This window comes from Miniopterus natalensis, chromosome 2 (genome assembly GCF_054644295.1).
Source record: "Miniopterus natalensis isolate mMinNat1 chromosome 2, mMinNat1.hap1, whole genome shotgun sequence".
NCBI lineage: Eukaryota > Metazoa > Chordata > Mammalia > Chiroptera > Miniopteridae > Miniopterus > Miniopterus natalensis.
The window spans coordinates 16,995,086-17,021,435 of record NC_142082.1 but is presented as its reverse complement, the minus strand read 5'-3'; positions in this window follow the sequence as shown (position 1 = coordinate 17,021,435).

Below are 26,350 nucleotides of genomic sequence, written 5' to 3'. Positions count from 1 at the left end.
TGGAAGATAAGGATTTTAACAGATGATTTCATATCAGGCTAGATATGGCTGAAGGTTGAGTTAATAAATTGGGAGAAAGGTCAGAAGAAAAATATCCAAACTATAGAGAAAAGAGACATTGAAAATTCCAAAAAGCGCATAAGCAATACATGGGACAGTACAATAGCCTGACATAGGTATAATTATAATTAGAGTCGTGTGTGAGTAGGAAAAGACCGGGACAGAAGCACTTTGAAAAAATCATGGCCAAGACTTTCCCAAAACTAATGGAAGAATCCAGCCATAGATTCAAGACATACTTTGAACCACAAACAGGACAAACACTAAGAAAACCACACAGAAGCACATCATCATAATGCTAGTGAAACAATGACAAAGACAAAAACTTATAGTAGCTGGAGGAAAAAAGTGACACTTTAAAAGCATCATTACTTAGCCTGTCAGCTGATATCTCAAAAGAAATGACACGAGCCCGATTTAAAAAGAAACATCATCTTTGAAACGCTGAAAGAAAATTGGAGTCTATCACACAACAAGCACCTAAATAAGGTAAAGCAATAGGGAAGGCCAAGTCGTAATTTGTCGGCTGTGTCCTAAAGATGAAAAGCGTGGGGATAGTGTGACAGGAGATTGTGGCAGACATCAGGCTTACTGTGACTCCGGCCAGGTAACACCAGCGGCGGTCTCCTTATAAGCATGAACTAATTACAAGCAGAGGCAGTTATGAACTCTTGCTGTCTCATCCCAATCTCCTCCCCCCTTCATCAGGAAGTGATTAAAAAGGCTTCTTTACCAGACAGCACAGGGGAGGGAAATAACTGATGTGAAACTTTCTCACTAGAATAAAGATGCAGATGCGAATGAGGCAGGTGTGAGAAACTGTCGGCCTAGCTAACAGCTAGCCGTGAGAATCCAGCCATCCTGGACCTCGGGCCCTCAAGCAGTTGGATCTAGGATGACCAATTAAGCGAATTCCTTTGATGGAAGTTGGAGAGGCCAAAGGGTTAAAGAGGAGCCAGGTTGGACTGAATTATGGTACATCTGGACAATGAGGAATGCTTTTTACCTTGCTGTTTGGGAATGCCAGCTGGCATGGAGCAGAGTGCGGCAACCCAGGGAGGATTGTGAAGAACAGATGGGGAGTATGGGAAGAAATTACTTTCTTTGAGTATACTGAGCTTAACTTTTTTAAAAATTGCATTTTGTTTATTGCTACAACGGGAAATTTTTTACTTATTACTTATTAGGAGACTGGCCCAAAGGAAATTGTAAGTAAGGTCTGGGGGACAAAAGGGGAGCATACAGTGGTGTGCTGGAGACAGCTTCTCCTGGTGGTGAGAGCCAACCGTGCACACCTCTTGCCAATCTATTGTCCAGTGATGTGTGTGGTAGCTTGGAAGCTACCATGGGGGGGATTTTGCCAACACAAAAATTTGGCGATTGCTACAGATTCCTCTCCCCAGCCCCATTCTTCCAGGAGCCAGTTGATAAACATTTGCCAGTGCACCATTGGAGCCATGTCATATGACAAAATTCCATATCATGAATTTTTGGGACAATCTGAACAGATTAAGACATGATGTCTTTTAAATGCTGATATCTCCTGTTGTATAACTCAGGCTCAGACTCTTCTCTTAAGATCCAGTTCCATTTCCCTCTTATCTTCTGGACATTACCCCTGGTTCTATAATAAGCATTTCAAATTTAACTTGTCTGAAATTTATTTTCTTCTTTTCCAAACCAGTTTTTCTTTCTTTTTTTTATTTTATTTTATTGATTTCAGAGAGAGGAAGGGAGAGAGAGAGAGAGATAGAAACATCAATGATGAGTCATTGATCAGCTGCCTCCTGCACGCCCCCTACTGGGGATCAAACCCGTAACCCGGGCATGTGCCCTGACTGGGAATCGAACCTCGATCTCCTGGTCCATGGGTCGATGCTCAATCACTGAACCACGCCAGCTGGGCCCAAACCAGTTTTTTTTTCTGTCATTCTTTACTGTATTTCTTGACAACAACTTAATCCAGGGAGCCAAGTCAGAAGCTTAGATGCCTCTCTGGTTATTAGTTTACAATGATCGCTAGGCCCTGATAGAACGACCTAATTAACATACATTTATTACCTCATTTTCTCTATTAATTCTATTGTCTTGGTTCAGCCCCTTAGACTCTTTCGCCTCACTCAGTTTCCTCACACACTTAATAATTAGAATCACATGAATACTAGCTAAAATCAATATTTCCAGGATCTTTTTCTAGAGATTTGGGTTCTATTATGAGAAGAAGAGTGAAATCTGCATTTTTAAAAGGTGATCCAGAATTCACATTAATTAAATTCTTAGTTAAGGTTGGAAAATAATCAGATCAAAATAAAAATTAGAAAATCTAATCTTGGAGACAGAAAATGGTTTGTACCCAACCATAATCTATCCTTTGCCAGCTTCTTTAGCTTTATCTCTCATTACTTTACAATATATCTTTTACTTCTTATATTTTTTCACCAGATACCTATGGTGCTCTAGCTATGTGTCAAGTCCTATCCTAGGTTCTGGGAACCACAGCAGTGAAATCTCACAAGTTGTTCTCACAGAAGTTTGTATGTAAATAAGCCAAATATCACTGTTAGGGGGTGACCGAACATACCATTCCTGGGCATGTCTTTATGCCTTTGTCCTTTATGTTCCTTTCCCCTGGGGTAGCTTTTCATTTAGCTGCTTCTCTGGTTACCTTCTTGTTCATGTCCCCCCTTGTTCCTAGTTTATTCCTCTGTTTATACAAGGTCAATTTCCTTGTCTGTCTCTCTTACTAAACTGCTGGCTCCTTACTGATAGAGTTTTCAATCTCTAGTGTCTAGGCCAATAATTGACATAAAACGGTTCTCAACCATGGATTGCAGGAATATTATTCAGCTAGTAAGCAGGGATTTGAATGTAGGACTATATGACTCCACAGGCATGTCCTTTTAACTGCACTGCACTCTCAATAAAGGACGGCTCGCTTTGTCGAAGGAGCCAATCTTTAATCATCCCAGGAGAGCCAAATGATAGTTGCAGACAGAACCGCTACCTGTCCAGAGGGAGATGTGCCAGTTATCCACTTTAGTCGATCAATATCTAGTCCAGATTGGAAAACTCATGCCAAATAGTATTCTTTGAGATTTATTAAACTAACAAAAGAAGAAGACAAATATCTCCTTTTTCTTGTTCCAATAAAGAGGTAACTTTAACATGCAGATACATTTACCATAACCAGGGAAGGTGACAGGCTAAGACTTGATATTTCTAATACTAATCTAACCAATTAATCTTAAATTTGTTTCTGGCTCTAAGTCAAACACAGTACTTGGCACACAAAATTCCTCAGAAGCATTTCAGAAATATTGGATTAAGAGAGGAGGCTGATATAGTTTGGCAGAAAATGAACATAACTCTCAATCAACTTAAACAGTCACTTTATTGAGAAAGTTAATGCAACTCATGATTTTCATTCTCTAGCATAAAAAATTTGGGTAGCAGAAGCTAATAGATAAAGTTTAGAGTGTCTGCTCTGTCATCTGATTTGGGAAATGTATGCTGACTTTGCTACTTCTATTAAAAATGCTGTCCATAAAATATACTTGGACTAGTTTGGCACAAGTTATATTAGAACTATAAGAAGGACCATTATTAATACAAAACTTCCCCTTCTAATTAATTTATGGCACTGCCACCAGAGTGTTCTTCCTATATCATAAATTTGATTATGTCACTCTGCTGTGGAAAAACTTTTGATGACTCCACATTTTCTAGAAGAAAATGCATAAGTTCCTTAGTTTAACATGTAAGTTTTCTACAACCTAATCCCTATCTATCTTTCTATTCACAATTCATTTCACTCTTCTCTCTATTACAAATACACATTACATTCTTTAATTACACCAGATTGCTCACCCATAAATACCTCTGTGTCCTTGGTCAAGCTGTTTTATCTGCCTTTGTGCCTTTCCTCCTGGTTTTATGGCAAACCCCTCCTATCACTACTGGTGTTGTTCCCATTACTAATAAAAAATTATTCATTCTTTCCTCATCTATGTTCATGCATAATTTATATATATATGTTTGAGTCAAACCCTAGGCACATGGTCTGACAAGCACAAGTATAATTAAGGAAACAGAATAGTAAAAATGGTTCTAGAAAATGAGGGACATATGGTTATCATAATTATGACATTTATCATTATTATCTTGATTCAAGCATTATACTATATAAATAATAACTTGCCCACCATTCATTTTTTTATCTAACAAATATTGTTGAGGCTTATCCTGTGTTATGCACTGTCATAGGTGGCAGAGATATAGGAGAGAAAAGAAGTTTATTTTCATGGAACATCTATTCTATTGAAAGAGACAGTGAAGAAACAACTCACAGATTAATAGTGGTAATTACTATGGATAAAATGAAAAAGATTAGAATGATAGAGAGTGACTTGAGGGGTAGCAGTGGACACCATGAGATATGGGGAAATTTCTGTAATACATAGATTTCTTATAAAGTGACAAGAAAATCAAATAATACAACAGAAAAATGTGAAAAGGATTTAAATAATATCTTTTTTAAAAATTCACAGAAAAACAGACCCAACGGTCAAGAAATACATGAAAAAGATGCTCAAATTCATAGGTAGTAAGGGAAATTCAAATGAAATATCATTTTACATTCATTGAATTGGCAACATTTGAAAGAGCCACAAGACTTATTGCTGGTGGGGATAAGGGACAAGGGGTCTCTTGTACATTGTGGGATTGAAAAGCTTTGTAGTCTTTCTAGAAGGCAACATAGAAAGACTATAAAACTATCCATTAAAACCAAAAATGCACTTCAACTTAGAAATTTCTCTCCTGGGAATCTACCTCCTAGACACAGAAGAGCCCATTTGTAAGGCTACATGTCATGGAATGTTCATCTTACCATTGTTTGTAGCAGCCAAAGAGAAAGCTTATTAACTTGGAAACGGTTGGCTAAATTGTGATACCTCCACATCATGGAATATTATGTGACCAACAAAAGAAGTTGATTGGGGGGGGTTTGGAGGGATTTCTAAAGTTTGACATCTTCATGATGGATGTCATACTTTTATTAATTTATTGATTGAGAAAATACATATATAACGACCAAACATTTTGGATTTCATTAGGTTTTAAATAAATTTGTATTTTATTTATTCCAACACTATCTATATATAGTTGAAATATGATAGCACATATATATGTAAAAATAGTATTTATTCAGTCTACATGCAATATTTGGTGAACATATGGATTTATGGAAAATTGACTCTGTGGCCCCTTGAGAGTTAAGAGTCCTCATGTTTGGAGTGAATGAGGTAGACCACAGAAATAATACATCTTATTACACAAAGAGTTGAGTCCAGTTAACATCTTAATTCTCCAACAGCGTTTGCATTTTAAGACATGATGTTTATTCATCTGGTTACACCTTTAGGGTTTTTTTTCCAGGCAGTGTAGTTGATAACTGTGGGTGGTATGAGAGGAGTGAGAGAAAGAGGCATCTCCATGGTATTGTCCATCACCATACATGTAAAAGTCGGTTCCTGGGTTCCAGAGTGCAAAATGGTACTGATTATATTTACTGTCCTTCTCAAGTTACATGTAAAAGCAAATTCAGGAAAACCTTATATATTTTTCATACTAAAATATTCAAACAGAAAAGTAAAATGGAGAAAAATGCCACAAATACCCATATGCTCGACACTGAGAACAAACAATGCTACAATCTCATCCCATCAGGCTTTTTCAAAGACATAAAATGCTGCCGAAACTGTTGGGGTCCTCTGCATGTCCCTTCCCAGCCTCTGCTCTATTTCAGTTGCTCAGATGGCATTCTAATAAATTCTGGCTGCAGCCTCTCTCTCCGTAGCATGTAGGACTCATCGCACTTTCTCACTGGCACTTGAAGAGCCAGAGCAAAGTCATCCCACTTCGAAGCAAGGATGGATCTTTATGTAGCATTTTCTTAGTCCCCCTTACAGGGAAGAAAGGAACATCCCTGCTCAAATCAAAGGACAATGGTCTGCGTTTTCTCCACTCACTTTGTAGCGCGGCACAAAGCAAGTAAGTTTGTGGTATGTCGATAGTGCAGAGCTCTCATGAGCATTACACATCTGGGCCCTTTTGTTTTTATGCTCTTGGTAAATAAGGGAAAGAGTAAATCCAATACCTAACTCAGACCAGGTCTACGTGACATCAACACAGCCAGTTGAAATGCCGAATGTTATTTAATCGTCTGGTTGGCAAAATATGCAGCTGTCTTTCAAACATGTTTTATTTTGGAAAATTTTAAATGTATACAAAAATATGAGGAATAGTATAATAAACCCTCTTGTCCCATCATCCAACTTCAGCAATGACCAAAACATGGGCAATCTTGTTTTTTCTCTAACCCCACCAGTTCAATCCTACCACTGTGTTATTATGGAGCAAATACCAAATATTATCCACCCATAGGTACATCAGTATGAATCTTTAAAGAACACAATGCTTTGGAAAAGCAATAATAAAAAAACATTATCACCTTTCAAATATCAATATTTTCTTAATATTATAAAATATAAGGTAATGTTCGGATTTCTCGGATTCTCTCGTGATTTTACAGTCTCTTCGTTTGAATCAGGAAATAAGTAAAGGCCACATCTTGCAATTGGTTGATAGATCTCTTAAAATCTCTTTCACTCGAAAGGTTCACATGAATCTCTCCCTTTTTATCTTTGCTATTTTCTCATTGTTCAAGAAACCAGGTGTTTTATCCTGTGAATTTTTCCACATATGGATTTTGTTGATCGCATCTCTGTAGTTTCCTTTAACACATTCTTCAGTCCCCTGTATTTCCTGTAATTTGGAAGTTAGATCTAGAGCGTTGAATAGATTCAGGCTCAATTTATTATTTATTTGTGGACCAGATTTGGCTGATTTTAGAAGTGGCATTGATGAAACCAGAGTGTGCTTAGGTAAAGAGGCTTGAGGGGAAAGGGAAATTTTATAAAGGAAGAAAACCCATTTTCTTTAAAATCGTGGTCTTAAAATTGAGTCCTATTTGACATCTTTCAAATTGATCAGATAGTTTTATATTTAGGACATGGCAGCAAGACATAATCAAGGACACAGTTGCTTCTGTGATGGATGTGAGAATGTGACTGACAGTCACAGTTCCTGATCTTTAAAGCCAGGTTTGCACCGACAGTTCAGTTGCACAATTTAGTGCTCACTTAGATAAAAAAAAAAGATGAATATGAAATAAGGGTACAAATTTGAATGGCATAGTGCTCACCCAGGAGACGTAAATCTGGGATGGTCCTTTCCACCTGTGATAGGATATTGGAATGAGACACCAATATGACAAAGTTGGGTACAAAAGAGAATGGAAGACATATACACATATGCAGAATTTAACAAAAGGAATTCTGAGTAGCAGTTCTTCAACAATCAAATCCCCTTCACTTAGTTTGGGAATACAACATGGCGAGGGAAGATTTTTGGAGAGGACATTTGTAAAGAATGATATGCAGCAAAGCACACCTCTTACCTGGTGGGGGAGACTCGCAGGCAGCCACCCAGGGAGCTTGATGTGAACCTCCCCCTGCCTACCGTTCCTCATGGCTGAGAGGCAGAGTGGCACAGAGCTAACTGCCAACTTGGGAGAGGACAGGAGAAAAGTGGCAGACTTTCTTGGTGGTAAACCAGGAGGAAGTTGTTACGTTGGGAAGTGACTACCTGCTTCCTAGAAGTTGTGCAGCCACCTAGAGGGACACCTACAGGGACAGAAGTTCCTTGTGCCAAGAATTTGAGGTACATGTGAAATTCTTAGGTGCAGTAGAAAACCGTTCAAGTCACAATCTAGAGCTAAAATGGGTTTATTCAGATCAAGAAAGGGACTATGAAGGGCGATTTCCAGAAAAACAAACTTTTTTGGAATTCAGGAGAGGGTTTACAAGAGAAATAATTCGTTTTAGGCATCTGCATGGCCAGAGGGCTGATCTGAAAATCACCTGGAGAGCAGGTACAATGTTAAAGTGAAAGAAGTATGTCATCAATGTTCTCTTAGCATCCCCATTATTATTTTTTACGTTTGTGATGCTTCACAGTTTCTGTGTACACATGTGCGCACACACACACATGCACACACACACATGCACATTCACTCACTCGCATTCATTTCTTATAATTACTCTGGCCAGTAGCCAGAGAAGAGTACGCATTATTTTCTCCACTTTACCTATGAGAAAAATGAGACTCAGAGGGACTTATTCCTACACAAGGCCTCATGGCTTTACATGGTAAAGCTGAACTCAGCATAGTACAGGTCTTCTCACTCTTAGTCTGAAATTTCTTCTTTTGGATTTTGCCACTACACTTGGTTTAGTTATTTAATTATAAGATCCTCGCTCCATTTACTGTTCTGCTCTCTCCTGAGCACTCCTCTGATAGAGGGTTACGCTGAAGAAATACTAGAAGTTTGAAAATCTGATTCAGACTGTGGCTCAGGGATTGCTGCCAACTTTTTGCAAAGTGCTTTTCAATAATTCATAATTCCTTAAATATGGAAACTCACTGCCTAAATATAGCATGAGAAAATGTGCTCTGGTGCTTAGTTAAGCCAAAAGTTGTATATTTAAATACATTAAATTTCTTCTCCCCACACAAATACGTCCGATGTCAGCCATTTGTTAGTACTGAATGCTTTAAAATAACCCTTCTTGAAATATACAGGTACTCGATATGCAATTCTGTGGGCTTGTCATATTTGTGTTGCTTTAGAGTTTTGCAATTGCAGCACTCACTTTTGTTTCCTTTAGTTTGACAAGACTGTATCAACTGTCCTGTTGTCAGAACCTCTGCCCAAATGCTAAAGGGCCAAAGGAGACAGTTACTGGTAGGCTCCCAAAGAAAGACCAATGAGGAAGAGTCCATGGAACTGGAAGGCCAGCTTTTCCCAGACCACACGGAACTTAAATTCCCCAGCTGAGCTCCACATCTGCAGAGGGGATATAACACTCCTGGCTGTCTTGGGTTCTGAGGGCCTCTAGGTAGATGAGAACAGGACTTTCGATAGGGATTATCAAAGTGTTAATAAGTTTGGTCTCTTTAAGTCAAGGCGGGGGGGAACTATCCTGGGATGGTGTCTTTGGAAGAAGACCAAAGACTTGTCATTGTTTTAAGTTTCTGATCAAGTAAACACTCACTGAATCTGTAACTGGAGTTGGCCTCTATCCTGCCTTAGAGCGTCTATGACTTGAACTGGCCTGGACTCCTGATCCCTATCTCGATTCCTAAATGTCAAGATCTCTTTTTCTGTTCATCTTTCAGGACAAAGTGACTGGCCATGTTTATACCCCAGAAGTAATTATTCTTGCCCTATCTACATCTCCCCTACATGCTCCATTTCATTCTCAGGTCTCAGTGTAAGTGGTACTCCTTCAGGCAAATTTTCCTGACCAGCCACTCTAAACTAGTTGCCCCTCTTAATACCTCATGGACACCTGTATGTTTCCTTCATCGCACTTGTCACAGTTTGCATTTATTGATTTGTTTGTTGTTTACTCAATTTCTGTCTCCTTCCTCCACTAAGCTGTAAATGCCATTCAAGCAGGGGTCAGGCCTATCTTATCCACTGTTGTACCTCTATTACTTAAGATAATGCATGGCCCATGGGGGGTTCTTAGTACATATGTGTCGAATGAATGATTGAATGAACTAATTTTTGAATTAGGTCCCACCTAAATCTAGCCTGTTTGCCAATCTTCTATTGAATTTTATCTAAGAAACCTTATGGCAAAATATAGTAACTCTTTGCTTGAATATATGTATGGTGGATGTAAGGATATGGCTTATGGTGAATTCTCAACAAATCTTGAGTGAATGAATGAGCAGGCTGAGTTTTAGCTGATTGAAATAGCAGAGTTTTATTCTACACACACAATCTCTTTTATTAAAGCAGTTGAATTTAACAACAGTAACCAAGTAAACAGGTCATTTTAATTTTAATTTTTATGAACACACATTGGTTTTATTTGAACAAATACAACTTGAAAATGGCTGAAGCATTTGAATCTAGAATAATTTCTCTGTTCACTGTCATTTATACCATATAGCTGATTTCTTTAAGCAGATAATTTTTAGAGGCATTCTAAATAATGAAACTTTTTCCTTATAAATTAGTTATAAATCATAGATTGGAAATAAAATATCTTCTTGCCTGGTCTTTAACCTTTGGATTTGTATAACATCAAAGGATACCTAGTCTGAATGTGTGTCTTCCTCTTCTGATACAGGGCATGGGTTTACTTTATATGAGCTGAGCTATTTAAAGGGAAGGATTTTACTTAATTTTCTAGATCTCTTAATAAGAAATGCTTATGTCATTTCCCTTGTGCCCTTGATCTAAGTGTTTCAAATTTCTTATTTTTAAAATGGCACAGGAGAAAGTTCCTAATACTGCATTCAAAAGCTCTGTGAGTAATATACACAAAAACAAAGTTTATTTATTCGACATACATTTATTAAATGATATTAAAAAGACATTAAAAAATAAATAAGACAAAAAGTCTGATCTAAGAGTTTCTACTAGAAACTTTTGGTCTAGTAGAAAAGACAGGCATGTAAACAATTACAATACTGTGCGATGGGTCTCAGGATAAATGAGCAAACATGAGATGCATTGGGAAGTCAGAGGAAGGAGGGACTAACTGGTGGTGTCCTCGGCTGGCCTACCTGCACATGCTCTTTTATGGCAGCTGTGCACAGACATCACATGTCAACACACTCCATTTTTGGAAATTCTCCAGGCCAGATTGCTTTTGTCCACTCTACTATACCTCATACTGAGGTTTCTCTTTTCTAGATATACTTGGAATCTACTCTGGAGCCAGCACCTTGAATTGACCACCAAACAGAGGCTTAGCTTCCTAGCTTTGACTTTCATGTCCCCTCCAAGTCACAGTGCCCTGCTCCACAGCTTCATACACTAAATGGAGAAAGCAGGAGTCCTCAACATTGGTTGCACAGAATTACCTAGAGAGTTTTAAAATACACTGATGCTTGAATCTCCGTAGAGATTCTATTTTAATTGTTCCAAGCTGCAGTTTAAATATTGGAATTCTTTAAAACTCCCTATGTAATTCTAATATGTAGCTATGATATAAATCACTTGGATGCCCTGCACTGTGGTTGGCCATGCCCGTTATGAGAACCACCCTTTGTGTCACCCCCAAATCTGTCCTTCCTCGGGGAAATTGGACAACATTTTGTAGATAGTCCCTTAGATTCCAACCCATTCCTGGCTTTCAGTGTAGGTATTCAAGCAATTCCATAAAAACCTCATTATGTTATGTCAACACAAGGCACAGAAAACAGACATGAGTACCAGGTTGAAATCTCTCAAACCCATGGCAATGACTGCTCACCGAAGTGATCTTTTACCTTGCTGGATGACCCAGCCCCCTGGTCTCCATTAGTGACGCCTAATTTTGTTTTAGAGGGAATTATCTGAGGTTTTGCATGTCTGCACCCAGTCAGTTGGGTTTACCAAAATAGTGCAGAGCAACTGCCTGGAAATAGATTTACTTGGAAATCACAGGCATATTGTAAAAGTGGGTGGAGCACTTAGTGTGAGACATGGGTTGAGCTGTAGGATTGTCTTTTAGATGCACTATTTTTAGTTGAGTTCTGGTTTGAACTGAAAGTGTCCTTCAGTGAACAACAGTGGTTGTTTCTCAGAGTCCTAAACATTTGGGTTCTTCCCCAATTTACTTAATGGGGCAGGATTCTCCCAAGTTAATCCTGTGAGAGCAGTGCCAAGTGATTAAAGTTGTTTATATGGAAACCAATTCCTCCAAACCCCTTTGCATCTTAGGTCAACATCATAAAAATCTAATATTTCTAATTCAGTAGGTTAAATCCATTTTTGTGAAGAACCTCTGTTTGTCACCAAAAGTTCGCCACTCACCTTCTTTAACACCCCAAATTGTGCCTGTTTCCATTTACTGCATAAACACCTTCAGGGAAACCTCACTTCTCCTGTTCACAGCAGCAGTAGCTTCTTTTCAGCTATCTCCCTATGCCTGCTTGCGTCCCTCACGCCACAGAAGTTAGCCAATACTGAGGAGTGTTGTGGTCCAGGAATCTCTGGCGGAAACTACAGAATTCTGAAGATTGCTATACGATATGTCATACTAATCTAAATCCTGGAGGAAGGACATGAAAACAGCATATACTGTTTAGTTCTCCAACTCAAGCACACTGTTGACAGTGAAAACTAGAGAGCCATTTCCAGGGGCTCTTCAAGCTCTTACCCCCCAGTATTTACCATTTGCTTCCTCTGCTATTCTTTCTCGTGAGTTCAGAAGTTTATTGTGCCATTCACTTCAGCTCTGTTTCTTGGCTCCCCCTCTCCCTGCTCTTCTGAAACAATCACCCAGTTTTCCACTTACTTTGGTTTTTTGACTTATCAGTTTACCTGTGGGACATGACCCCCTGTCCTCTACTTCACTCATGGTGACAAGGGTAAGAGAAAATCTGTCTCAGGGCTCCTGGCCCTTATGTAACCTTCCAGACAGCTCTGCCTCCTGTCAGACCCCATCTGACAGGGTAAGGGAATTGGGGAATTGAGTCAAGTCTTAGGAAGGGTTTAGTGGAGGAAATAATACAGAGAAAACAAAGAGGTGGAAAGTCATTCCAGAAAGAAAGAACAGTAAGGACAAAGGGCAAGAAAATGGGATGTAAAGGAGATCTTGAATGTCTCAAGTTGTTTATTAATTTTGGGCTGAATGTTAAGAGAATTTGGTAGGGTTCTAAGACATGAAGTCAGAAAGATAGGCAGGACCAAAGCCCTTATATATACATAACTACAGGATCAGGCTTTATGTAATAAAGTGTCATGTGTGTAGTGGGAATGCTCAATTTTCTAGCAGTTTCTAGAGGTGGTTTATGACAGAGATGGTTAGGACAAACATAGAGAAACTGATATTTTATCTGAGCCTTAATTTAAGGATATGCAAGATTTTTATATTGGAGATTGAAGGAAAAGGCTGGAAGGAAGAGAATTTGCATTCATGGGGGTGAAAATGACCAATATTGAGTTTAGCTGGGTACTTCTATAGGACATGCTTTTTAATACACTAAGATATTTTTTGGCCTAAAACCAATACAGTATATGCCACATACTTTCTTAACCCCCATAGTTCACCGTCTTTATCTCTTTGACAGCACCTTCCATTTTATTCTTTACCTTCCTTATTTATGGAAATGTATTATCTCTCTTGGGCTTTAGATTCTTTGAGGTCAGGGAATTTGTCTCACTCATGTTTGTATCTTCCAACGAAGGCAAGCACCACCATAGCATGCACACTGTAGGGGCCCAGTAGCTGTCTGTTGAATATATAAATAAAGACAGAGGGTCTTATTTATTTACTATTACTGTTTATTTTTTTTTTAATTTTTGTTTAAAAAATATATCTTTATTGATTTCAGAGAGAGGAAAGGAGAGGGAGACAGACAGAAACATCAATGATGAGAGTCATTGATCGGCTGCAGCCCACAACCCGGGCACGTGCCCTGACCGGGAATCAAACACCGATCGCGTGGATCCTAGGTCGACGCTCAACCACTGAGCCATGCCCAGCTGGGCTACTATTACTGTTTAGACAGCCCCTTTTCCACTCCATGCAGGTACTGATTCTTGGTTGGAGGAAAGTGTTGGTCTAGGAGCCAAGTGATCCATGTCTCAATCCCAGGCTGGTCAATAACTTACTGTGCAATGTGGAATCTGAATTTCCTCACCTATAAAATTAGGTCAATGGTTGATTTTTCCCCCCAACTCTTTAGCCAACAAGAACTACTTTTGAGTCATTTATTTACCCATTTTAATGTCTGTTTATAAAACAGTGAGTATTCATTTTTACAGTAACTAACTGTGCCTCTCACACAGTCTCTGATGAAAGTGGGGTCACGACACTAAGTGGATATAAAGTTCCTGCTAACATCATTGGGGGCACTCTAATGGCATTTAAATATAAGATCTCCATGGTGCTTTTTGAAACATTGAAAATGGCTGATTTAAAAAGTTTGAGCTAGCTGCTGACTGTGGTCTGGAATTTTTTTTCAGTAACTCCTCCCATCTTCAGTAAGGAAGAATTGTGTACACAGAATGCTTTCAAAATACTCTTTTATTCCCTCTAAAAATATTGTAAGATATATACTTAACTATTTCAAAGTGCATATGAAATAACCATAATCTGCTTTTTAACATTCTGAGGCGCTCTGTGCTCCTGTTTGAGATAATTAAAGGCTTCCCTGACTGGTGAGGAAGCCAAGGGTAAGAATCAGTGTTAGCAGCACTTGTCTGAATTGTGTAAAGTTTCTTTTTTTTTTTTCTGTCTAAAATTTTAAACAGGAAAGCTGAGCCCACAATTGTTTTAGCTCATTTAGGATTCCTTTCTGGTACTTTCCTCAGCTCTAGGCTTCCTTTTTATGTTAGCCGATGACCCCCCCCCCCCCCCCCCGCTTTGAATAACCCATGAGAGGAAGTTGAATGTGCTTCTCTTTGCAGCACAAATTTCCTTCTATAGGAAGACAAGCAGAGCAAATTGGATTACCACTAAGAATGACATTAAGGTGTCAGTGGAATAAGTTCTTATTTCATTTTATTAGCTTCCTAGAAAGTGCAAACTTCAGTAGCCATGCATGTTCTCTCCGGCAACATCAAGTCTCTCTTGTGTCTTATTTTTAGCCTTGACAAGGAAGCTGTCTCTGCCAATTTGCCTCAAAACAGGTGATGGATGTAATATTTCTCCTCAAAGAAAGTAGTTGCAAGAGTAACAATAATCTACATTTACATAGTGCTCTTATATGTTTTATATAATTTGAGTTTTATAGCAACCATGCAAGACAAATTGGCATTATTTCTTCTAAATGAGGAACTGGAAGCTCACAGGAGTTGATTGTTTTTTAAAGTCAATCACACAGTGAGTAAATCGAGAAGTCAGAATTTGAATCCATGGCTGTCTATCACCAGTACCATGATTTTCCTATCCAGCATGCTTCTTTAAGCTTTGTTGTTATTTGCTCCGATATTATTTACTCCAGGGGCAGGAAGGGTTCATCTGCTCAGTATACAGGTTAAATGTCCATATGCATGGTGGCCTGCATGAGATTGCACTGAAATGAAAAAAGAGAGAGAAAAGGAGTGGTAATGCCTGAAAAGTGTCATCATTCTTGGAGGAGGCTGACAAAGGGACAAATAAACTATTAACTCAGTTTTTTAAGCTGCAATAAATAATATTAGTGAAAGCAGCATTGAGGGGAAATCATTGAAGGGGTAGTGTTTGTTTAGCAAATACAAATGACCCATATGAAAATTATTCAAGCTTAATAGCTTAGAAATGCAAATGTACAAAAATGAGAGAAATTAATTCCATCATAATGGCAAAGATTCTTAAAAAGTGGTAAGATGTGGTTTTGTTAAGAATGAAGCCAATGAACCTCTCATAATTGCTTGTGGGTTTAGAAATTGGTACAGTTCTGCAACATTTACAAAAACCCATGGAACTGGGCATTACCAAGCGATGCCTGTCTTCCTGTGCTCGGTCTCATGGTAGGGCTATGATGGGGAGCAACGTGTTGTCCCTGTCTTCCGGGCAGGGGACACAACTAAATGAGTAATTACAAAGCTGTGATTTATTTGGTAATGAGTATATTTTAGATTTCCCTAGTTTTGGAATAATTATGTATGCGTATATCTGTGTTAAAAATAAGTATACTAAAAGAATATATACCAGAGATTAATGGTGTTTGTCTTATCTTTGTATTGTAGAATGATGGGATATTTATTTCCTTTTTTTAAGTTTTTTTATACAGAAGTGAGCAAAAGTAGGTTTACAGTTGCACTGTGAGATTCTTTTGAGTTAATAAAGCTATTATAATAATTATAACCTGCATGTCTCTTTCCATACAGACAACTGTAAACCTACTTTTGCCAACCCCTGTATTTGTAAATGCTCGTGTAATTAATATGAATTACTGGAACAATACGACTAAATCCCAGATTCTTTCCTGTTTTTACTAGCAATGAAAAATAGTTCATGAGTTGATAAGAACCAGGTCTGATGGCATATTAAAACCTAGACTGTTATACCTGGCATACTTTGGGCAGGTCTTCGTGTACCTACCTGAGACCCGTATCTTTCCTTACTCAATTCTGCTTTCCTTTCTGCAGTCACATGTATGATCTGCTGATATTCGGACCCAATTATTATTATTGGTTTCCAATACAGTTCATCACTGGGGCACAAGTTCTACCTTAGACCTAATCTAAGCTTTGCTGGCTAATGCCCTTCCCCTCCTTTGTACCTCTGTCTAAGAATGGAACTTGTTTCCCAGGACCCCAAACTGCTGGATGAATATTCCTAGCTACATCTCTACGAATACCTGAGAAACTCTCGGGCTTGGGATCTAGAGATGTTTTCGGAGCATCCTGTTGTCATGTTCTTTCACCTCCTGCATTAGAGTCAAGTGAGTTCTTGCTTCTAGGCTTGAAGATCTGGAGTTTTAGGTACCCCCTTCACCTCCAGGGAAAGCAGCTTACTCACTGACTTAGTTGTTTAATTCCATCACCCAACACTGGATCACTCCCAGTTGGGAGACCCTAGACTGTCTTGAAGAGTGTGGTTCATCACAAACTCCCATTTCAGTTTCTTTCTTTGTCTGTCCACCTGTCCTCTATTTAGCCATGAGCTTTTCCTCAGCAAGACTTCAAGCTTCTCACTAAAAGCTCCTGGTTTTGTACTCAGGCTGCACAGAAACTTGATATTTATGACAATTGGCAAACATCCCCCACCTCAAAGTTAAATTAAATAATCACAAGGTTGTGTGACTTTAAATATACTTTTTAGGAGGTGATGAAATATCCTCATTTAGGCCATTAAATAACAAGTAATCAAAGTATCTTGCAAGTCCTTCTAAAATTTATGTGCTGCCTGGTTGTTCTATAGTTTAAATTATGGTTGATTTCTCTTGGGGTCCACTAGCAATAACAGAACTTAATTTTAAAAGAATTTAAACAAGTAAATGCCTATGGCAAATATTCTTGGGAAATTTTTAAACAAAAGATAAAATATATTTAGATATTACTGTAACATTAAATGAATTTGAAAGTTGACTTGTATATTATTTACTTATGTTCTCATGATAGAAACACATTTTCCCTGAATGTCAAAATTCCCCTTAGTTTCCCAATGAGGTACTATCTTTAGTCTCTGAAGGAGGAGACAAATGATGTCATAATATTAATTATTTGACAGTGCACGGCAGTAATGGTTTATCACCATTTTGGTATAAAATAATTAAGACTAGTAACTCTTCACATTACTTATTCTGGAAAGATCAACAACATATATTCATTGTTGAATACTCCAGCATTAGAGGGTTGGCACTAAGCGAGGTCATATTCGTATTAGGGATTGATGGTTGACTGAAAGTGTGCATAATTCTAATGAAACTCAGTGGGATTTAAACTTCTATATTTGCACTTCTAAGCTATTAAGCTGAATAATTTTCGTATGGGTCATTTGTATTTGAAAGTCAAACCTATTCCTTCAATGATTTTACCTCAATTCTACCATTACTAATATGATATATTGCCCCTTTAAGTCTTAAGTTGTTTCTTCTCTTTCGTCCTCACATCTTAATTTCTTGCCATCTCATCTCTTACTATTTTCTGAGAATACCTGTTACCAATTGTGCAAGCAGCAAAAAACAAACAAACAAACAAACAAACAAACAAAACCGTTGAACTAAGCCTAACTTTCTGTGCTAGAGATCTGAAAATCCTGGTTGAACTTACTTAAGGGTGAGAAAATAACTTGCCTATTCAGCATATCTGATACATATTCACTAATACACAAACAAACTAAGTGTTAGCTTCCTTCTCTTTAAGAATCAGCTGCCTCCTCAATATATATTTGGGACAGAAATGAGATTTATTCTACCTCTCATCCTGTTGAGAGGGCCTTGCCTGCTGCTGTACCCTAGGCTCCTGGCATCAGTGGTGACCACCACTCAGGAGGCTAAGAGTTTGGTGCAGTTGGCCTTTAGTAGAAGAACAATGTGAGAAAGGCCATGCTTCCATAGATTATTTGTGGTAGATCTTTGTCATTCTTGGAACCTCCTTTTGGAGCAGAGACTACTTTTCACTATGAACGTTGAAAATGCTAGATAATCACATTCCCACCATCCCTTGCAGCGAGGGCTATATCACACACTCTAGACACTGTCCATCAGATATAACCAGAAGCGACTTCCTTGAAGACGTGGAAGTGACTCAGAGCTCTTCTGGGGTGTGTGGAGGCAGCTCCCAGAGGCCACCATGGCAGTGGTGCCCGTGGCAGTGGTAGGCGCCCCGCATCTGCGGTGCCAGTGTTGGAAGCTGCAGTGACAGTGACAGCATTGGGCAGGTCTTGGACCAGTTCTGTGGTATTCTTTGGGCCTTAGACCTGGCTTCATGGCCCATAACCTGGTTCTCTGAAGATTCTCTAAATGACCCACCCTTTTGGATAACTTTAAAATTTTGATGTAGTTTAGAACTGACAGAAAAATTTCAAGGATATACAAGAAGTTCCTATGTACTCTGTGTTTGGGTGGTTTTTTTTTTTAACGATTAAAAAAACTTTTTGAAATAATTTTGGACTTGCATAGAAATTGCTAAAGTAGAAAACAGAGTTCCCATCTATCCGTCACCCAGCTTCTTCCACTGATAACAACTTACAAACCACTGCATAATTATCAAAACCAGGATGTTGACACAAACTATTAGCTGAACTACTGAACTTAATTTGGATCTCACCAGTTCTTATATGCACTTTTAAAAATGTATAGTTCTATAAAATTTATCTCATGTATAGATGTGTGCAACCACCGTCACAACTGGGTCATCAAACTTCCATGACCCCCAAAGAAACTGCCTTAGGCTTCCACTTTGCAGTCCCACTCTCCCCAGAACTAATCCTTGACCACCACTGATCCACTCTCCATCACTTTCTGTTCTGAGAATGTTATATGAATGGAATCATGCAGTGTGTAATCATACACATCTCCCAAAGACAAACAATAATTTTCAGAAACAATTCAGGCTTACTCCAAAATAACGAAGAGATGGCATTTTCTAAACACACCATATTCTGTATAGATTCTCCTACTTACTGTCTCCACTTTGGAAACAGTGCTTTATATTATCATGCAAAAGAATCTCTGGCCCCTGTCTCCTGTTTCCAGATGATGGCAAGATACAGGGCTTCAGGGCTGTTTCATTGATCTGCCAGACATAGATCCATGTCCCCCTGTTGCCACCGCGAGGTAGCCTAATGCCCAAGAGGCTTTGAAGTGGAATTTTCCCCCCACTTTGGGACATATTAAATTCTTTGGCATGGCATTCTCATTAGCTCCCATTAATTAATATGTGGGGAAAAGGTGGTATCAAGATTTATTACGGTCTTGTCAATAGTGAACCTCAGAGGATGTGAATATGTCCATGTGTGTTCCTTCAGCTGCATAAATAAAAAAACAAAAAGTACATTGTTAATGATATTAATTACAAGATAATGTACCACCCCCTCTTCATCTTGGTACCAACACATGTCCTCTTTAGTAAGGGTGTGCTCTCGCCATAGCTCACTCTGTGCTATAAAAACAATTTCATATAATTCTTCTCGGGCTGACCAAGACACACTCGTCTACCACTAATGTGCCTTCAAGCCTTTGTGTTAGTTTTTCTTTATCTCATTTGACCTTTTGGTGTCCATTGACTTACACCTGGCACTCAGTGTAGTGTCTGAGTGCTGGAGGTTGTAAATTCAATGCAGGCTGGGAATTCAGAAAGGCGAGGTATGAAAGATGTTTTATTATTTATCCATATATGATACTGAGATGATTTTTATTATTTAAAAACCACTAGTTATACTAATTATATGGTATTTTTATTATTCCTGTAAGCAAGTCCAGAACTCATATGCGTAGGCTTTAAAAATGCTCCAGAGAAAAACTGACAATCTAGGAATGATGGGAAAGGTTGAACTTGCCAGAGTTTTATTGTGCAAAACTTAGTAACACTTATTCTTAATGACGATGGGTGTTTTTCCTCCCAGAGCGGTCTATCAGAATTACTTGGATGAATTTTTAAAATATGCAACAGCTTTATTTATAGAGATTTTGGTGGTCCCATCCCTCGGGGTTGCAAGTCATCTTTGCAATGATTCTTTTTTACCGTAAGGCGTGTGCTCTTCTTGGTTGTGTTAAAGCTGAAACAGACTTAAAAATCACTATGCTTGAGCTTTAACAACCTCAGTTGATAAGATTCAGATAAAACCAGGATGAGGTCATGCACTATAGATAGATAAACCTGAAACTGACTGGTAAGGCTTTTTTGTCAGTTGCCTGTGATATTTGAGGAAAAATGTGGAGGTCATAAGAAATTAACCTTTTGTGCTTATGTAAGAGTCAGATCAAAAATTCTTGTGTAAATTAGCTCTGAGGGGCCCAGGAAGATGAGACTCACCCTTTAGGGTGGGAAAGGAAGCCTGGATCTGTGAAGTTGTACTAGCTTTTTTTTCTTTCTTAATATCAGGAATCTCCACCTTGAATGAGACTATCTTATTGTTACTGTCTAGAATAATACCCTTTCGTTTTGTTTTGATATTAAGTGACCTTTACTTGACATCATATTCTTGTCTCTGCTAAGTAAAAGTATTTCTGTTCATGTTTTGGCAATTGGTGGACTCATGAAAGCTGGCAGGAGAGCAGGAATTCCAGAGCAGTGCTGTCCAACAGCTCTGTCCAACATTGGAAATGTCTGTAGCTGTGCCGTCCAATATGGTAGCCACTCACCACAGGCTAACTGAACGTTTGAAACGTGACTGGTGTGACTGAGGAACTAAATTCTAAATTTTATTTCATTTTAATTTAAATGGTCATAGGTATCTAGTGACTACACTATGAAACAGCAGAGCTCAAGAGGGAAAAAATAAACTCAGGTGAGAAACTCAGGGCTTGTTTAAATTATAATTCCTTTCCCCTAGAGATCTTTCTAGAGTTCTTCACTTCTAAAACCTTAAACATTTTATATTTGTTTCATCAAAGGAGGCCATTCATTTATACATTCCCTCTGAATTATTTTGCTCCAAGTTTTAGCATTTAAATGTGCAAGGCTCCTTTACAAAGTGTTCTTTCTTCCAGGTATGCCCATTCATTCCCCTCTTGACCTGACCGCACTGCACCCTTCCCCATATTCATGAGACACACAGGGGCAAGCACATAGGAAATATGTAAGGAGGGTTATTTAGATACAGAACATCCTCCACTTGCAAGAGGCTGGCTTACAAAGGTTCACTTGTGAATCACAGTTTTGAAATTTAGGATACGTTTTCCCATGGACTCACGATACGGGAGCAATCTAACTAAACTAATTTAACCCAAAATGTAAGTGAAGCTATATTTGCTATACTCAATGATTGAAAACACTAAAGTTGCAATTTGAATACAAATGCAAACTAAAAAGAAAATAAATTTGATAGTTGTCTATTTAGGGTGACAGACAAAGAAATAGAGGGACACAGTTATGCACAGTTCCCTGGGGGGGGGGGGGGATGTTGTGTGGGTGAAGAAGAGGGTCCATGAGAGAGTCAGAAAATCATCTCTGGAGTAATACCCTCACCACTGGTCAGCCAGGAGCATATACAGGTGAGTGATGGGGAGCTGTCCAGTGACAATTATGACATGTTTCTGAGTTAGCTGCTCAAACAGGTTGGGGGGAGAATGGTGAGAGGTTGTGGGGTAATACCTATACTCTCGGTAACTTTTAATTTATTTTAAGCAGGACTCTCAAAAATACCTGAATAACATAGGACTTAATTTCTTCTCAGTAAATTAGGAATGAGTCTTATCAGGCAGACTTGGCAGGCCCATGGGCCCCATGGTTTGGGAAGAGAGAAAACTATGTGAGGAATGTCTTGGTGGTAATCATATCTCCAGCCTGCAGCACAGGGTCTGATAGAGAAAGTTGAATGCGTATTGCAATAGTCATGGCTGAGTGAATGCTACGGCTCCTGTGCAGAGCTGTTCGTCCAGGAAGGAAGTACATGAGTGGCTCTGTGACCTGCGGACACTTGTTGGCACTCTTCTGTGGGGCTGAGGATTCCTAGCACTTTGCTTCTCGAAATCAAATGCCAACAGGATTTCCTTAGGCTCTTCTGGGGAGATGGAGGTAGTCTAGATTTGTGTCTCTGAAGTCAATTAATGTTAAAGTTTATAGAGGCTTTTACATGTATGGAATTCTATGACTTCATTGAATTTCTTAGGATTATTAGTTACACTCTCCTTTCTGTCCTATCTTTTCATTGATACATGAAAGATTCTAGGAGGCTTGCCATCCAGCTGACACCCACAATTCATCTCCCTTGGACCTTGTGCGAAAGAGACCTGGAAAAATGCAACTTGCAGTCGACCACGGGGGTGGGCTGCTATTTTTCATGGTCTAACCAAAGTTCTAGTTAGGCCTTGGCTGCTTCCTGGAATGCTACTAACGTTTTCAGATAGAAAAATGATCGCTTAAACAAAAACTTAGAAACAGACTGTTTTGCCTCAAACCAATTTGTCTAACACCAATTTATCTGAAATTTAGCCTCCTTTGAGAATTTCTATATCCACTCAGCCATCACCCTGCCCCTTCGGCCCCTACTTCTGAGATTTTATATTTTCAAAAACATTTTGATCAAATATACAGGGCTGACTTCTGCTTTTGGACAACATGGCCTAACAGGAATCAGATTTATCTTCTTGACTGAAACAACTAAAAAAAAAAAAAAAGACAAAATATTTAAAGCATGCTATTCAGATATTGGACATTAGGTAGCACAAGGCAGTGTCCCTAAGGGCAACAGACAAGCTGAGCCTTCCGATTGCCCCAGCTGACTTCCTAGAGAGAGTTTTAGGCCACTGTGCAGGAAGTGGGAACCCAAGTGAACTGATCATAGTTAATTGTTAGGAACTTTGTAATTAATCTGTAAATTTTCCAGATGGTCTTCTGTACTAGAGATATGTCTATGAAGGTTTATGTTCTGGCCATGCCCACATCCTTCTGGGAAAAGTAGCACTCTCTCCTTCCTTCTGCCTAAACTGGCCATGGCGTAATGTGTGTTATGATCCCTCAGTGACTGTCCCTCACTCTTTGGTTTTGAATTGGGCCAGAGATCAGTGTTCATGCTTAGGAAGAAAATAAAGGTGCTGCTTGGCAAGAATTTTCCACCAAAATCTTGCTCTTTATTGGATAGTGACTAATTGAGCAGTTCAGATCTTCTCTCTTGGAAAGCATAACTACCAATGTAAAAGGAACTCCAAGGACTCAGGTTGTGTCTTAAAAGACTGAGCTGTGATTTTGGTTTCACATGAGTGTTGATATATATCCCAGTCTTAAATACACTGCAGTCCAGAGTTACTACATAGCTGCTGAGATGATTTTTCTGTTTTGTTTCATAATAAATCCCAATCACCAGAGGTAATACCTTTGTGTTTTTTTCTTACAAACCCAAATGGCTTTTTTACTCTTATGAATAATAAATGTGGTTGAGTGCTTACTGTGAACTAAGCTCAGATATTATAGCATCTGCCCAACAGTCTTGTAGGAAAAATATTGTTACAATTTTACAGATATGGCTCAAGGTCAAATGGTTAGTATGAATCAGAGCTGGGATTCAAACCCAAGTTCAAGTTCATCTGACCACTAATTTATGCTCCTTTTTTTCTCTGGTTACCTGCCACTGATCAATATTTCTTCCACCAAAGTTACTAAGCTACTGAAAAAAAAAGAAACAAACTCAGCATTTATTGGACTCAAAACCTGTTTTCAATGTTTCTTATTCTTAGATAATTATTACTAAAATTGGATCTGTTTTCCTAGGGTGAGTTGTCAGTTAATGGCTATTAAAATTCCAATGAGAATGTGTGTGAAGAACCATTTTTCCAAATAATTAAATAAGAGATTACCTGCTTTTTGAGAAAGTGTTAGCTGCCAGCAAACATGGTTTTAGCTAATAAATTTTAAATTAAACTCATTGTAAGCAGCTTTTAACACTACATAAGAGAACTCAATTCTTATTAGAAAGATTAATATTTCTAATAAAAGAAACACATACTTCTCACTTTCAGGTAGAAGCATTTTAGATAGAATTGTATATTAGAAAGAGAATTGGTTGCAATCTATTAATAAAGTATGGTTTGAAAGGGTGATTTTTCAAAAAGCTCAATTAGAAATGTTCATGAAGAAAATAGAATTTGTTTTAGGAATTATCAGTATATCAGCACTACTTAGATGAGCAAACTTCGCCTTTTGGGCTTATTATTAGATAAAGATCTGGCGTGATTTAGAATATAAGGAAAGCTGGAAGATAAACTTTTGGATTACTCAACAGAAGTGGCTGGAATTCAATGGTATTTTTGGCAAAGGATTAATAATCGCTGTCAGTTTTCCAAAGAATTACAGAGGAAACTAAGCAATAAAATACAGTAAAAATTTTTAAACCTGTCATATTATAGCATCCATAAAATCTCACACAGCATCCATATTATTCTTTTTCTAAGACTGAAATAAAAAAATAAGTGTAAGTTAGAACTTTGACACTTTGGGACTATTGAACAGAAATGTTTTGGAATAGTCATTTCTAAAAAACAATAAAACAATCCCAAAATAACACACTAAAAGTCTCACCAATTTCCTTCCAATTGAGCTCTCTTCTTTAGACCTATGTCTCAAAATTTGGATATCCCCTTTTTTGTCATTTTAAAGGTTTAAAAAATCCTACTAGTGGAGGTACTTATTAGTGCCATTATTATTAAAGTATTGCAGCATATGGTGAAAAGTTAAATAATACTAAAAAGTACATAGTAATCAATTCTCCCTCTAAGCCTAAACTCAGGAAGATAATCACCATCAACAGTTTCTTTGTGTCTTTTCTAAAAATTTTTATTCATTTATATATATACATTTACACAATGGGTGCATAGTTTACTAACTATTCTACTATATATGTATAAATATATTCTGTAATAAAGAAAATATACATTACTAAATAGAATATCTTAATGATATCTTTATCAAAATGTACAGATCGCCTTCCCTTATTGGCATACAGAGTTCTTTCAGATCTTTCCTACAGTTTTGCTCCAGTGGATATTTGTGTATACATATCTTTGGAAATGTCCAAGTGTGTCTGTTGGATACATTTTTAGAAGTAGAAGTTGTAGGCCAGAGAGTATCTGCATATTTAATTTTGATATAGTCAAATTACCCTCCAAAGAAATGTTTACCAATTATACTCTTATTAAAAGCGAGTGAGCCCGGCTGGGCGTGGCTCAGCAGTTGAGCATCGACCTAGGATCCAGGAGATTGCAGTTGGATTCCCAGTCAGGGCACATGCCCGGGTTGGGGGCTCGATCCCCACTCGGGGACATGTGTAGGAGGCAGCCGATCAATGACTCATCATCACTGATTCTTCTTTCTCTCTCTCTTCCTCTCTCTGAAATCAATAAAGATATATTTATTTAAAAAAAAGCAAGTGAGAGAGACTCCTCATGAACGTGGTGTCCAGTCAAAGTGATCTTTGTTCATTTTATAGATAAAATCGAATGTTTTACTCTTTATACCATGTATTTTTAATACAGCTGAAAAACTTCCCATATTTTTAATTATTAGGTTTTTTCTATAAAATACATGTTTTGCTCATATTTCTATTTTTTTTCTCAAATTTTTTTGCAAGAATGCTTCCTAAATAAAGGGAATTCATCAAATACACTTTCTTATATTTTCTTGATGAAATCCATACATATCTATGATATTAGATGTTTAAGAACACCACCAGTAATGGCTGAGTTATTCAAGTTTAATTAGCCTGTGATAATTATTGACAAAATAACTTCATGCCAATTTAAGTTAAAGATCAAGTGAGATAATATGCTTCATTTGTGTAGCCATGTATACTTTTGTACACTTTTATTATAGTAAAATTTACTCAAAGTATATAGGTGTAAAGTATACAAGATGAGTTTTGTTAAATGAATATATCCACGTGACAAATACCCATTTATCATGCCTGAGACATTCCCTCTTCTTTCTATCAGTCCCTGCCCACCTGATAAATGCCTACTTTCCTCGGTCAAGTTTCCACTTGCATAAGAGGAAAATGTGTATTCTGTAGTTGGTGTTGAGTAGAGTGTTGCAAAAGAATCAATTAGGCTAAATTGGTTGATAATGTTTTTCTAT